The sequence below is a fragment of the Pezoporus flaviventris genome, unplaced genomic scaffold (genome assembly GCF_033815535.1).
Source record: "Pezoporus flaviventris isolate CSIRO_AGI_PZ_B2104156 unplaced genomic scaffold, CSIRO_AGI_Pfla_v1 ptg000035l, whole genome shotgun sequence".
NCBI lineage: Eukaryota > Metazoa > Chordata > Aves > Psittaciformes > Psittacidae > Pezoporus > Pezoporus flaviventris.
The window spans coordinates 4,076,151-4,089,932 of NW_026892583.1; the positions used below are offsets into that span (position 1 = coordinate 4,076,151).

Sequence of the window (13,782 nt, forward strand, 5' to 3'; positions counted from 1 at the left end):
TCTCCGGGCCAACTTGGCGATGAGGAGCAGCAACTTCTCCGCTGCTCCCCGCCCCCCCCCCCCCCTTTCCCCGTCCCCTCCCTCGGGGGGTGGTGGTGGTGGTGGTGGTGGGGAAGAGCGGAGCGTCCCGGGGCACCGCCGCGGTTCCCCCCCTCGGCCTTTCCCCGGCGGGCGCCGGCAGAAGTTTTGCGAGCGGGAGCGGTGGAGGTGGAGGAGGGTGACACTTGGGGTGAAAGGAGGAGGTGACACATTGGGGTTGGGGGGAGGAGCAGGGGAAGGAGATGACACATTGCACTGGGGATGGGGTGGGGGAGGGAGGTTTATCCCCTCCCCTCCGGTTTCCTTCAGGATGATTATTTCCAGGCCCTTTTTCTCTCGGTCGGGTCCTTTCGCCGCGATGCTGTCGGGGAAGTTTTATTATTATCTGGGAAATGATGCCGCTTTCCGCGATGGATAATTCATAGGAAACCCGCTGCTGCGGTGCATTTTTTGTGCGTTTTTATGTATTCCCCCCCCCCCCCCCCCCCCCCCCTTTCCTTTCATTCGTCTTTGTGGCCCGAGCAGCGCCGGGAAAATTCCGTTTCTTCTGCAACTTGTTATTCCGGAGCCGGGCCTGCCCCCCCCCCCCTCCCCGCGCCGGGGCTGCCCTTCCCGCACAGATACGGGGCTGGGGCCGGGGCTCCCGCTCCTGCCCCGCTCGGCTCTCGGCCTTGGCCACGGCTACTTCTTCATTCTTATTCTTTTTCCCTCCCTCCTGCGTCCGTGTAGGTGGAGTGTAGCTCTATGTGGGACTCTGCCATTTGGTCTAGTGCTCTTGTGCATGCTCCTTTCTTCACTTGCCTTCCTGCGGGATTTATTGTTATTTTTATTTTGATGGTGATGTATGGGATTTTTTTTTTTTTTTATTATTCCGAGTTTTTCCAGCGGTAGAGTTTTGTTGGGTTTTCTTTTTCCCCCAAAACACCTCTGCAGTTCGGTGGATTGTATGCTGAGGTTTTTAGGTGAATTCGGATTGGATTAATACATGGAGCTCTTCATTCAACTTCTTCTCAAGTGTCAAAAAATGAGGCTATGAACAGATGTGTTTCAATATGGAGAGATTTCCAAGTTCCTAATTCTTGGGGGTGGAGGAAAGAGTGCCATTGGAGAGTGGCTTTTGTTTTCGATTGGTGAACAAATGTCATCACATTTCAGTCACGTGCTGTAATATTCTTTGTTCAGCTATCAAAGTATGGTATCTACTACACCTGTTCCCACTTTTTAATTGTAAGTAACGGTGATTCTTATCCTGCAAATCTTATACTTGTGGATAGGGAGTGCAATTCCCATCTTCCTCCCCCCTTCCTGCCCCCTTGGATGTTTGTTTGGACCCAGGCACTGAGCTTGACAATGAACTTTTGTTCACTGTGGAGGCTGCGTGTAGAAAGGTCCCACTGGGGGTAATAACTTGCGTGTCATGAGGAAGTTGTGTGCGGTGATGTGCGGTGGGTCTGAGCATGGAACAGTGCGGTGGGGATGTGTGGGCACTCATGGCAGGGCTCTGGGAAGGGGCAGGCTCCCCTGGGCCAGTGGCATTTTCCTAGCTAGGTACGCTGTTGCTTGCTCTCAGGTTAGAGGACAGATGCTCCCGTGCACCCATATAGATAGATACATCTTTTTTTGCTTAGCTGTAGCTTTTCAGGTATTAGAAAGCAAAAGGGTTTTGGCTGTTTACTTTTTTTTTTTTTTTTCTATTTGCCCATTGTGCTCACTTCTAACAATGAAGGCACCTGCTTAGTTTCAGTTTTGGAAGTCAGCCTCCTCTGGCTTTCCTGGGCTTGCCTGTAGCTTGCTGGTGAGCTGGATGTGCTACATAGTGAGGGAATGTTTAACTTGGGAGAAAAGAGGCTTATTTTGGAGCCTAATTTATGGAAAAAAAAAACAACAAACCCATGCTTTTCAAATTGGGAGAAAAACCCCCAAACCCCTAAAAATCTGAAAATCATAACTTCTACCCAGTTAATATGTAATGCTGAAACTTTTATATTGAGCTTGATAGCGATTGTGTACAATACAATTTTATAGTTTATATTTAAATAGTGTTGTTAGCTTACTGACATGAACTGGATCTTAAAGTAGGAAATGAAACGTGCAACTACCCATGTTAGTTGAAGTTAATCACTACACTTTAGAAGGATCACAGGCTTTGGGAATATATCTGGGCATGTTTCATGATAGCTGTGTGAAACTGTTTCTGTGGGGGCATTTTCTTTTTAATTATTCTTTTCTAGAAAGGAGTTTTCTAGCTCAGTAAATGAAACTTTAATACTGTATTAAAAAACCCCAAACAGATGAAGTGCTGCTCGAATGTTTTTAAACCTTTCAACCTTACTGTGCTAGGGAAATTAGGTTACTTTATGCTAGTTACATCAGCTACAAGTTTGAGCTGATAGAGAAGGGAGTATGAAGCAACCTCTTTATCCATTGATTTCATGTTGCGTAGTAGCATGTCTGGAGTTTGACTTCAAGGTCTTAAGGGACCTTGTCCAGCTGAAGGTGCTTGCTTGCTAAGTACTTACTGGATGTCAGCTATGTCGTACCCCCAGTTTTTATTCACACTGATCTGAGTGACAGCAAACTTGAAGTGGATCCCATTAGTGTGCTTTATTTTTTTTTGTTTTTTGTTTTTTGTTTCAGTTAGTGATTTTTAGTGATTCTTTTGCAGTTACCTAACAGAGTTGATGTGTATAATTCAAAGTGTCCCATTAAAGAATGTTATTAATAATTATTTTACTGTTGGTCATCTTAAGATTTCTACCTGAAAGCTTTTAATCTTTGCTCTTCTCTGTGTGCGTCCTAAACTGGATTTGTTGTGAGGTCGAAGAAAGCATTTGAAAATGTTTTTCTTCCTTTAGGGAATAAAAATACAAAACTTTCCCTTCAAAGAACTTAAAGCAAAAGTTGGAAACTGAAACTTAACGCTGCTCAGAGAAAAACACTGTTGTGTTTTCCTGCTTCAGAGGAAGGTTCACTACTTTCAGTTTAGGTTTTGTAAAGATCTCTCTTCACCCTAGGCCATTCAGATTCAGCTGTGTTTCAAGTATTAGGCCTAAATAGTTCTTGTTACAACTTTCCTTTTTTAAAGATGAGGTTTTGTGTATGTCTGTGAAACTTCACTGTAGAAATTAGAATTGAAAGGAAATGACAAATCCTTGGGCTGGATCCGTACAAAGGAGGTAATTTTACTGTTTTTTTATTTTTTTTTTAAATAAAAGTGTTTTAATGGCTCCTAAAAAAGTTGTTAAATTCTGTGTGCAGTTCGGATGCTTTAATAATGGGCCTGGCTATCACTTGGGTTGCTCACGCTGTTTGTTTATAATGGGCGTGATTGCATGCGAACACATTGTAGCTGTTCAGTTCCTGTCTACTTAGTGTCAGACCCATGAAGACCTTTATTCAGTCAAGTGAATTGATACTACTGGAAGTTATTTCCGATGGAGATTTCACTTTCATTTCAATACCAGTTGGTAGGAACCTTGATGGACTTACCTTGTTTCCTATGTTATGGGTATTTTGCATGGGTACCAGAAACTCAAGATGAACATCATTTGAGAAACACATGTTGGTGACTTAACCTTTTTACTGTTGTTTTGGGTTTGTTGTTTGTCGGGTTTTGCTTGCTTAAAATCTTCCAGAAAGACCTTAGTAGTGTGATAGGGCTTTGCTTTTCAGAGTGCCATCATGGTGTGATGTGAGCTGTAAAGCAGCCCAGCCATCAGGAGGGGCTTCTTGTGTAAAAAAGGCAGTGCTAAAAACCTATTATTAAGCTTCTAATAGTATTTCTTCACTGTCCCCTTCACCCTTTATGCTCACAACTGTGCAGTCACATGTGTAGCTGTGTACTAGAAGTGTAAGACTCCACAAAAGGCCTGGCTCCTCTATGATTGTGAATTGCCCTTGTTCAATTACTCTGTGCCAGAAAGCAGCTCGCATCCTGTTTCTGATATGTTTGAACTGCACAGAGGTTTTTTAGGAACAAACCATATACTAGGAAGGTGGGGCAGTGCACAGGAGGGTTTTGAGGTGTCTGCTTAATGCACGGGGCAAGATATTTACTTCTGTACCCTGTAAATAGAGGGTAAACTGAAGGATAGTTTTTATAGGTATCTTACATTAATATTTCATGTTCACTATAGCACAGAGCTGGTGTCTGGCTTGTGCCAGTGGCAGGATATGCATTATGCAGGCAAAAAAAGAAGTTTATTTACATTTGGGGATGGAGGGGGACTTTGTATTTTCTTATTTTCCTTTTTTCTTGCTGTAAATACAGTCTCATTAAAAACAAAACAAAAAGAAAAACCCAAAACCAACAAGAGAACAACCCTGTGTTTCTTTAATAAGTTTTCAACAAATTTTGGCTCCTGCACCTTACCAAGTTCCTCACTGGTTTAAAATTGGTTAAGTGTGATTTTAAGTTTGAGTCTGCTTTTGTTATGTCAAAACCTCACAAAAGCAAAATGGCAAGTGTGGATATAGAATGGTTAAAAAATATACAAAGATCAAAAGAGATTTTAAAATGTGCTTAGTGCTGAGGAAAGGTGCATTCGTGTGACATCAGACTTGACAGAATCCCCTGTCCTTAACATGATTCTTAAAGCTATAGAAAGTTCTGAAAGGTCCCTTCAGTCCGAGAGCATTGCCGTGCCTGCTGCCCTAACAAAGCCCAACTTAGCACAGCATCTTTTGTTTTAATACTTTGATCATCCCCGGCTTTTGAGGAAGGAATGCGCTACTTGATGTTGGCTTCTCTGCAGCATTTATTTTCTGTTTTACTCTTCACATCATTGTAATACCTCAGTTGGAATTAGCAAGCACCCTGTGCCTTAAAAGCTCTTTGCTGAGATGGTTTGACCTCTCGTTCGTTCCCTCTTACCTGAGATTTCACATTTGCTGTCATTGCAAACACTCACTCTTTGATCAGATTGTATGCTCAAAGCATGCTTTAAAGACCCCACACCAGAAAACATGCATTCCTCCCCCCCCCCCCATCCCCCGGCCAGTACTATTTCCCCCCAGCCCTAACCTAGTGTTTGTTGTTACTAGTGGAATGCGTTTATAGATAGTACATTAGGCACAGCCTCACTCCTTATGTGAGCTCTGTTGTAGGCCATGTTCACACAGTTCTGTGCTTTTTTTAATGTCGGATCTCTTAAATCGTGTGTTCTTCAGATCGGCCCTTCCACCTGACGGTGCTGTGCCTGTAGGACAAAAGGGAACGTTACCAAGTTCACTTGCTACAGGAATTGTGTGTGTGCCTCTTTGCTGAGGGGCTCTTACCATCGCATCTGTGATTAGAAATGTGTTTGGAAAACGTAGCCCGTGTGTTTGTGGAATGGCTATGTGGATGTGTGACTGCTTAAAGCAAGCGAGGGCAGATTGGAGCCTGTGCCTCTAAGATGGCCTGTGCTTGTACTTGGTCTCCAGGCCTAGGAGAGGAGAACTCCAACACAGCAGCCGAGTGTATGGTTGGTTCAGTTTCGTTGTTTCTGCCTGTGAAATCCAAGCTGTCAGTGCGAAAGGGAGAAGGAGCATTGATTCCTTCCCTTGCTCCCCTCCAACCCTGCAGATCCAAGCGTTGTTAACTCTGTGGATCCCGAAAGCAGTGCAGTTGCAAACAGTTAATTGAAGAGACCAAGTAGTATCGTATTGAAGCTTTAAATTGTTTTAACAAAACTTCTGAGTAATCGCAATAATTATTTTCTGATAAGCTGGCTGATAGTAACTATGGCAACAGCTGTCTTTGGCCTATGGACAGTATTGCTGTATTGACAAAACCTTCAGATGCTCCTGTGGCCTCTTGCCTCAGTAGGGGAGTGCATCAGGATGACTCTAGGGTGACTGGAGCATCACTGTTTGTGTCTCTGTTGCAGTGGGATGGTGTCTTTCTCTTGGGTCAGAATCGTGGTCCTTTTTCTTATGCAGTGCTGCCTGCCAGCTTGGAAACCCTGCTTGTTTGACAGGGACTAGTGAAACCTAGAAGGACTTGGGTGGAATTATATATGCATATTACTGTTTTTTAATAATAATAATCCAGAGCTTGTGGGAAAAGGGAGGGAAAAGAAAGGAAGACTTGCTCATTTTGATCCCTGGTTGTTTCCTTCCTCGATTAAAACCTTCTTAGAACAGACTGGTAGGGGGAGCTGCCCTTCCCTTTACTGAAGTACAGCGTATTCCTCTCTGAGGCCTACGCCGAGACACAGCTATTCAATTTTCAGCTAAGCTCTGCTTTTCTTTTTGCAAGAGAGGCAAGCTCCTGCTTCAGCACATTGTAGAAATGGAGGAAGAGAGTAATTTGTTTCCAGATTAGTAAACTGTGGACAGGGTGAATATGCCCCATAATCAAACACACTTTTCTGATTGATATTCAGAAGAGCACACTTTAGTGTTAGTAAATGTAGCTGTCTTGGGGGTGGGGGAGTTCTTACTGCACTTTACCATAAAGATGTTAGAAAGTATGGCCCGTTCTGCATGTTTGAAAGTAGCTGAACTGCTGATGGTGCTTCGGGAATTGTTAGTTAGCTGATGTTTTTTTTTACTGAAGTCTTTGTCCTCTGAAGTTCGATGTACGTGACTGGATATTGATCGACCTTTACCTGATGACTACTAGCAGCAGTCTCCCTGTACAGTATGTTTGTGCTGTTTGCTGGCCCGTGCAAGTGTGCAATATGGCCTACATCTGGTCTCATCTTCGGTAAGAATGTGGCTCCTGGAAACTACAGGCCCCAGTATGCAGTGCTGTGTTTTTATCTGAGTAGCCTGCCTGGATTGCCATGTACTATTGCATCCTGGGAGCTGTAGTTTTCCTGAGCAGAAGTTGGAGATTCAGGGTGATAAGTGGAAGATGCGGTGATGTTGTAGGAACTGAGTCGCTGATACCTTTTGTAGTGCATAGTTGGCCAGCTTAAACCTGTGTTGTTATCACTGTGTAGCAGCACGTATTTTTGTTCACAAGTTGAAGACAGTTTGTAATTCAGAGAAAAACAGTCAATGGAAGAAGTTTTCCAACTGCCTGTATGGTTTTGTACAAAGGATATATTAATAACTACACTTACACCTGGCTTCAGCTGTGCTGGCAAGTGTCCTGTTTGATATTCTGGAGATTTTTAACCTTTCAAGGCAATGTTCTGGATGGAAACCTTCAGAAGGAGGAGGCAACGTGGTTGCTGCATTCACCCTTCAGACTGCTGCCCAACCATCACAGGAGGTTTCTGTCAAAGCAGAAGGGGATTTGAGTGGCTCTTTATCTCCTGACCTCTCAGCTCTGTTTTTTGGGGTTGAATGATGATGATGTTGCTGTACGCAACATAACTAGGGAGGCTTCTATGGGTATTGTGACACCACTGCTGGTCACCAGGGAGATGCAGGGTCCCAAACTCAGGTGTTGGCAGCGGCAACCACCCGCAGAGTACATCTGGTGAGTTTTGGCCTGCATATTTCAGCACATCCGGCAGGTTTTGGCCTGTGTGTTTCAGCCCTGGCCACTGCGCTTGAACTTGCTTTGAAGGTGAAGTGTTCCTGGAGTAGGGGTAAGGGAATAGTAACTTTCAGAATGCTTTTTTTTTTTTCATATCCATTAGGAATTGTGTGTTTTTATTCAAGATGTTAACTAACAGTGTTCAGTGCGATTTGCTCAAGTTAACCTGGATGTTAATTTGAATTCAGTTGTTAGTCCAGTAGCAAGTTTTAGTGTGTGCTGTAGTCATGTGTGCCATGTTTTGGGTGCTGTAGTTATCTTAAGTGCTTGCTCACTTAAAAACTAACTTTAACTGATCCAAGTCAATTTCTTTGTTCTTCAGCTTGTGTGGGAGAATCATGAAGAAAGGTTTATATTTAAGTGCCAAGTGCCAAACAGGATGAAGTAAACCTGTTTGATGTTTCTGGGGAAATTAATTAGAGCTCCGGTCTTGGAAGAAGTCATGTGTGTTTTACTTTTAAGTCCCGCAGAAGTTGGAATATCTGAATGCCTAAAATCGGAACCTATATAAATAGTAGTATGATTAAGACCTCTGAACTTTTAATGTTGGGGAGTAGCTTCTTTGTATTCACCATAATTAGCTTATATCTATATCTGTTTTTGGCAAAATTCTTTTAATAAGTGCCTGGAAATTCCACTCAGTATAAATTTAAAGTTCCTGTTTGCTTCATAGTTGTGCCAGCCCTCCATACCCCACCAGATAAACAAAAAGTTGTGCTCTCCTTTACTTGCACAGGTTATTTAGGCGGTAGTAGCTTCTTTGAGGCAGGGAATGTATTTTGTTGGCATTGATGCATTGTATACTGTGTACCTTGCTGACGCTTCTGTTTAAAACTGATACAGAAGGGTAAATCTATACAGAGAATCATCTAAAACCTTACATATGCTGTAACAAAGTTTGTAAACAGATAGGAACACTTAAAACTGTATTACTAGCCCCTTCACAGCCCATGTGGAGCAAATTGCTGACAGGACACGCAGTTAGTTGAAATAGTAACTATTAGTATGTTGACATGATTAGAGAGGCTGTCATTGTTGTAGCGTAAGGATGAAATTCCCTTTCAGTGGCTGCTTGGGCCTACACAACAGGCGGGAGAAGAAACCAAGATAAATCTAAATGTAGTGGAAAGATGATGTATCCTGTCCTTCAAGGACGTTTTACCCTCTGTAGAGAGCCTGTGACAGTGCCCTTTGCAACGCAGCTGTATCAGGGTATTCTAGATAAGGAATGTGGGTAAGAGGGATGTACAAAAGGGTTTGATGCATAGTTGTAAAGAAAAACTCTCCTATAAGTACTTCTTATCTCATAAGAGCAAATGTGGCCTGACACAGGAGGACATCCTGGCCCTGCTCGAGTCGTTGGGAAGCTTCCCAGTTGAATCAGTAGTACCAGGATTTCATTGTTTTCCCCTAAAAAGGTAGTTTTAAGTGGATTTTGCAGAACCAAAACACTTGACAAAGTTTGAAGAATCTGGTGTCTGTTTGAGATACTGCTGCTGCCGGCCCTTGGGGGATCTCACACCAGATACTTTGTCTCCTAGTGTCTTTGCTGCTCCTTGAAGAAGTGGATAATACTGAGCTCTTGTAAGTCTTTGTAAGAACTTGGAATCTATTCATTCAGGGCTTTTGCTTAATTTAACACAACAAAATTTTACATGAAAGCCAGAAATTAGTCCATGATGTATCCAAGAAATGCTTTTTGTCTCTGCCTTTTCCCTCTTGCCCTTGTGACCAAACTGCCCCAGTTGAGATGTTCAGTCTGAAACTTGAATAATCTGACTTGTGATGGGTTAAAAACCAAAGTCCCAATAAAAAAAAAGGTTTTTCCCCCCAACCTTTTTCATAACTTCATGAAAGGGCTACAATGGCCTCTATTACTGATAACAAAGGTTTTTTTGCTAATTTGCATCTAGCTGGAGCTCCAGATACCTTACTGTTACACTGCTGCTTAGCTTGCAGGAATCGTCTCTGATAAGCATCTTTATCATGTAAATCTATTGTTGTGTATGGCATGTATTTGCAGCATTAAGGATACTCTTGTCAGCGACCCCAAACGGAAGGGATGTGGCTACCTGAGCTTCCCTTATTACCCTTTCAGAGAGTACATTCTGGTCAGGAATAAATGGGGATGCACTAGCAAGGTTTGTGCTGTTTTTGAACACCAGGTACCTGTCCTTGAGTCAACTGCAGTTCCTATGCCAGAGAGTAATCCTACCATACCATACCCCTTCTAAGGCATTCTCTGAGGATGCTGCTGAAATCAGTGTGCATTTGTTACAATGAAACTTTTTTCAGACATACCCTCCAATTTCCACCTGCATTTTGGCATATTTTACTTTTCCTTTGAATTTTATACTCTCAAGTAAATATGGAAATCCCCCCCCTTCATATAATTCTTATTCCTGTATGTCAGTTTCTTCTTGGCTTAAAACTCGCACTGTCTTCCCCCACCTTACTTCTTGCAGGAATTACATTTGGATGCCTGGCTGTTGATGCAGAACTCTAATAGATTGTGCAGTGTTTAATGAAACACTGCAGGTTTTGCAGTCAGTCAAAACCTGATGTTGTTGGCCTCTTTAAATGCATGCTCCAGGTTAGTGCCTCGCTGTGCAGTATCTTCTCAGCTGCAGAGTTGATTAGTTCAGCACAGCTCTGTGACTGTGTGAATGCCACTACCTCAGGTTGTTGTTTTGCACTGACATTGTCATTGCTATGAAGTTGCAGGAGTGAAAACACAGATCTTGGGTTTGCTTCTTCCTGATGCAAGATAAAAGTGTGATTCCTCAAAACTTGAGACATTCTTTCCGGTTTCCTTTTCTAACTTAATCTTACACTTCTCTGCCCATGATCAGTTTTGTCCAGAAATGCTGATTTTTCCTTGTGTTAAATATATTGTTAATATAAAGGGTGATCATGCATAGAAGCAGCCTTATTCTAAGGCTTCTGAAAACTTTAAGGAAGGGGACAAGTATCTGTTAAGTCCCTGCTTGTTTGTGTCTTAGAAATACTGTGTATTAGATGCACCCGTATTTTTCTTTCAGGTCTATCAGAGACTCCTGCAGCCCCTTCAGGAACTCTTGCATAATATGGATAAATGCGATCTGCATAGCTTTTCCGTAATTTTTGCCACTTCTCCACTTATGCAGGATACGTTTTAAGCCTTCAACTGTGAAACTGCCACTGTGCTATTAGATTTTGTTTTCTTTACACTGCTTTCCATGTCTTTGGTAGTCCAGTAAGCAGTTAAGACTCGCATGGGCTTCTTGGAGATCAGAAGTTGTATTAGTAGAGACTTAAAATCATACAATAAACTTCCACGTATGTTTCTTGTTCCTCATATGGCTTTCCCCCCCCCCACTGTTGTGTAGTAACCAGAGTCTTAAATTGAAAGGAGCTGGGATTTTTCTCAAAGGCATTTTAAAAGAAGGAGGAAAAAAAGTCCTTGAAAGAGCAAGGAGAGAAATATATAAGGACAATGTAAGGAGAAGAGTGCATGACAATTTCTCTGTGTGTATGTGGAGAGAGATGTGTTTAAACATCTTTTTTTTAGCACAGCACAGGACTCTTAAAACTGGGCATGAATTTTTGGATAACAGAATTTGTTAGAAGAGTAACTGCAAAGAAGTTACTGTAATGCTGGGCACTGCCCTGATACCACAGCAGTGCTGTGACTGTAAACATGTTATTGTGTTGGTCTCTGTGGCATATGCAGTACTAGTTTGGTACCCCACAGTGTTTTGTCTCGTCTGCTGTTATGGTTAAGCCTTCTTGCCATGTGGTGGCTGTCTCTATCTCCCAGGACAGTGCTAGAGTAGGGTGGTTGTATATGTGGAATCAGTAGGTCCTGCGAGAGCGGCTAAAGGTTATGGTGATGTTGGTGTGAAGATATGTCAAGGAGGAGCGTCCCTCAGCAGCATGTTACTGTGTTCTCTGTGTGAAGCACCCTGGGAATAGGGCCTGGCTCCTTGGGAAGAAAAATAGTTGGAGAGGGAAAACTGCCACAAGAAGCCTCTTTCAAACTGCTGCTGCTTCTGTGTAATCAAGCCATCCTCAATGATACCTTTTCACTCTATCAGCATTGTGAGAGTTGAAAATGGGAATGCCTTTCAGTTATAGCTGGTTATAAAAGCCACTAAAAATCAATAAATCTACAGTTTAGTATTTCTGTTTTAAGTAGACAATCAGTTACGGATCCATGGCAATCAGTGCAAGTAAAAATGTTTTGGACACTTCATTTTTCTTGGAGCTCCTTTGGAAGTCTACTTTCATTGCCCAGCAGCCCTGCACTTAGCTTTCCTTCCATTAAACGCTAATTGTATGCGTATGCGATTGCATGTTAGGCTGGCACAGTGCTTCAGTGTTGTGTTTGTGTGATACAGCATGTAAATCTTGCTTACATTGAATAATTATGGTTTTGAGAAGAAAGAAACTTCTGTTTCTGTGAAGTGTATGGTTACTTGAATTCTTCCTTTCAGATTAGTGACTACCATCAGTACTCCCACATGGAGTGTGACTACCCCAGCTACAAATATCATTCTCCAGATGCTACAGTTCCCATTTGTGTGCTTTTGAGAAGGAAATAAAGCACTTTTAAGGGGTAAAGTGGAAGAATGTAATAAAAGGGGAAGGCAGAATTTGAGCTTGATACCTGTGGCTGTATGTTTACAGGGAGCAGTGAGAGTGCCAGCTGACTGGAATGTAGGGGAAGAAAAATCAGAGCACATCGGTGTATTAATTTTGGAGTGCTTCCTGTTGACTTGTTAATACTGCATGGAATTTGGCCCAGGCAATCTGCTGTTGTGAATCAGCATAGTTTATTCACTTGAGTATAGGTGTGCCTGTTGTTACTTGAGGATCTGCTCCACTTCAAATATAACAGGTCATTCTGGTTAAGTAGTGGTATTCCCATGTTTCGGATTAGAAACTGAGGCAGAGAGAAACTGATTTATTCTGCATTACAGTAAATTTATTGAGGACTTTAAGTTAGGAACAGAGGCCCTCACTTGCGTGTTTAATCCAGTGAACTGCCTGCTTCCTTCAGGTCCTGAATGCTGCTACCTTGTAAACAAAACCAAGCCTAAAAATGATTTACTGATTAAGTACGAGTGGTGTGCAAGTAAGTAGAGCTTACCCCAAAGGAGCTGAGATTCTTGTAAAACTGGTTGTACAAAATAAATAGGTTGCTTGTTTTTTGAAGTGTTGGATATATTTTTGTTAGTTTACCTTGGTTTGTGGGAAAAGTGGAGCTTTGAATGGGCATGGGAGACCACCTGATGCCAAGGGACATAGTGATTAATGAACGTGAATTTGAAATCCAGTGAGGTCTGACTTGCATGGGTAAGCACTGGTGCCAAGAAACAGTCCTGAGAAGTTCTGCACAACCTGAAAGAACAGAGAAAAAGATGGTGGTGATGGTTGTTGCTGTTGAAAATTTTTGTCCACCTTTCCAGCTCCCTTGCATTATGCTGCATTTAATACAAGAAATTGCATATTATCACATAGGTATGTTTTTACAGATACCGTTACATGTCTCAAGAGGGCCAGAGTTAAGGTTAGTGCTCATATTTACCAACCTGAAACATCCCCAAAATGTACTTGGTCTATGACCAACGTGTGAGTGAGGATCCTGTAACTTTACTGCTTAATATCACTGTTTCTGCATCATACTTTCTGACTTACCATTCCACACAACTGGCTATGTTTTGATGTGCAGCAGGCGGAACACTGAGTAACTAGTGTCAGTGCTGAAGTCTTGCCTACGTGTTAAAACTGTTTTGTGTACAGCTTATGGGGGCAGAATTCTCCAAGTCTCCCAAGTGAGTACTGTTCAGTGACAGTTATCTTGTTCCATATTATTTGGACAAACACGTTTTCCAAGTGGAAAATTAGCAGAGTCAGCAATACCCAAATTTCTGTATCTGTCCCAGTTGGCTGGATCCAGCGTTGCTTCCACTAACTCTTCTGGTGCTGCTTAATAAGGACGGTATATTCCAGTGCAAACATAAAAGGTATAGCTCCCTTTCTGCTCGCTGTCTGCTGTAAATAGATCACTTAAAAGTGTGAGTCTGCTTAGAACTTTATGTGGTTGATTCTGTGACTACCCATAGCATCAGGCTTTTGGGTTCTGATGGGATGTTGAATTAGGATCTTTTAAATGCATGTCTCTTGGTCTCCAGTATCTCCAGTTACAACCCTTAATGGCACTGCTTGAGGTGTCTGCTGGTGTCTTAGAGTATTTGCAGAGCTCAGAACTTTGGCATATGCCCCCC

General features: G+C 42.5%; 1 protein-coding gene across 10 annotated transcripts in view; it reads left to right on the forward strand.

Moving 5' to 3' along the window:
• Positions 1-13,782, forward strand: part of PHF21A (PHD finger protein 21A) — a 131,332-nt gene that overhangs the window by 513 nt on the left and 117,037 nt on the right. The window contains exon 1 of one of the 10 annotated variants that reach the window (XM_061462263.1): positions 341-491. The exons of the other annotated variants lie outside the window; for them this stretch is intronic. The gene's annotated coding sequence lies outside the window, so the exon portion shown is untranslated. Of the gene's footprint in view, positions 1-340; positions 492-13,782 lie in introns of those variants that run through there. 10 annotated transcript variants of the gene reach the window in all.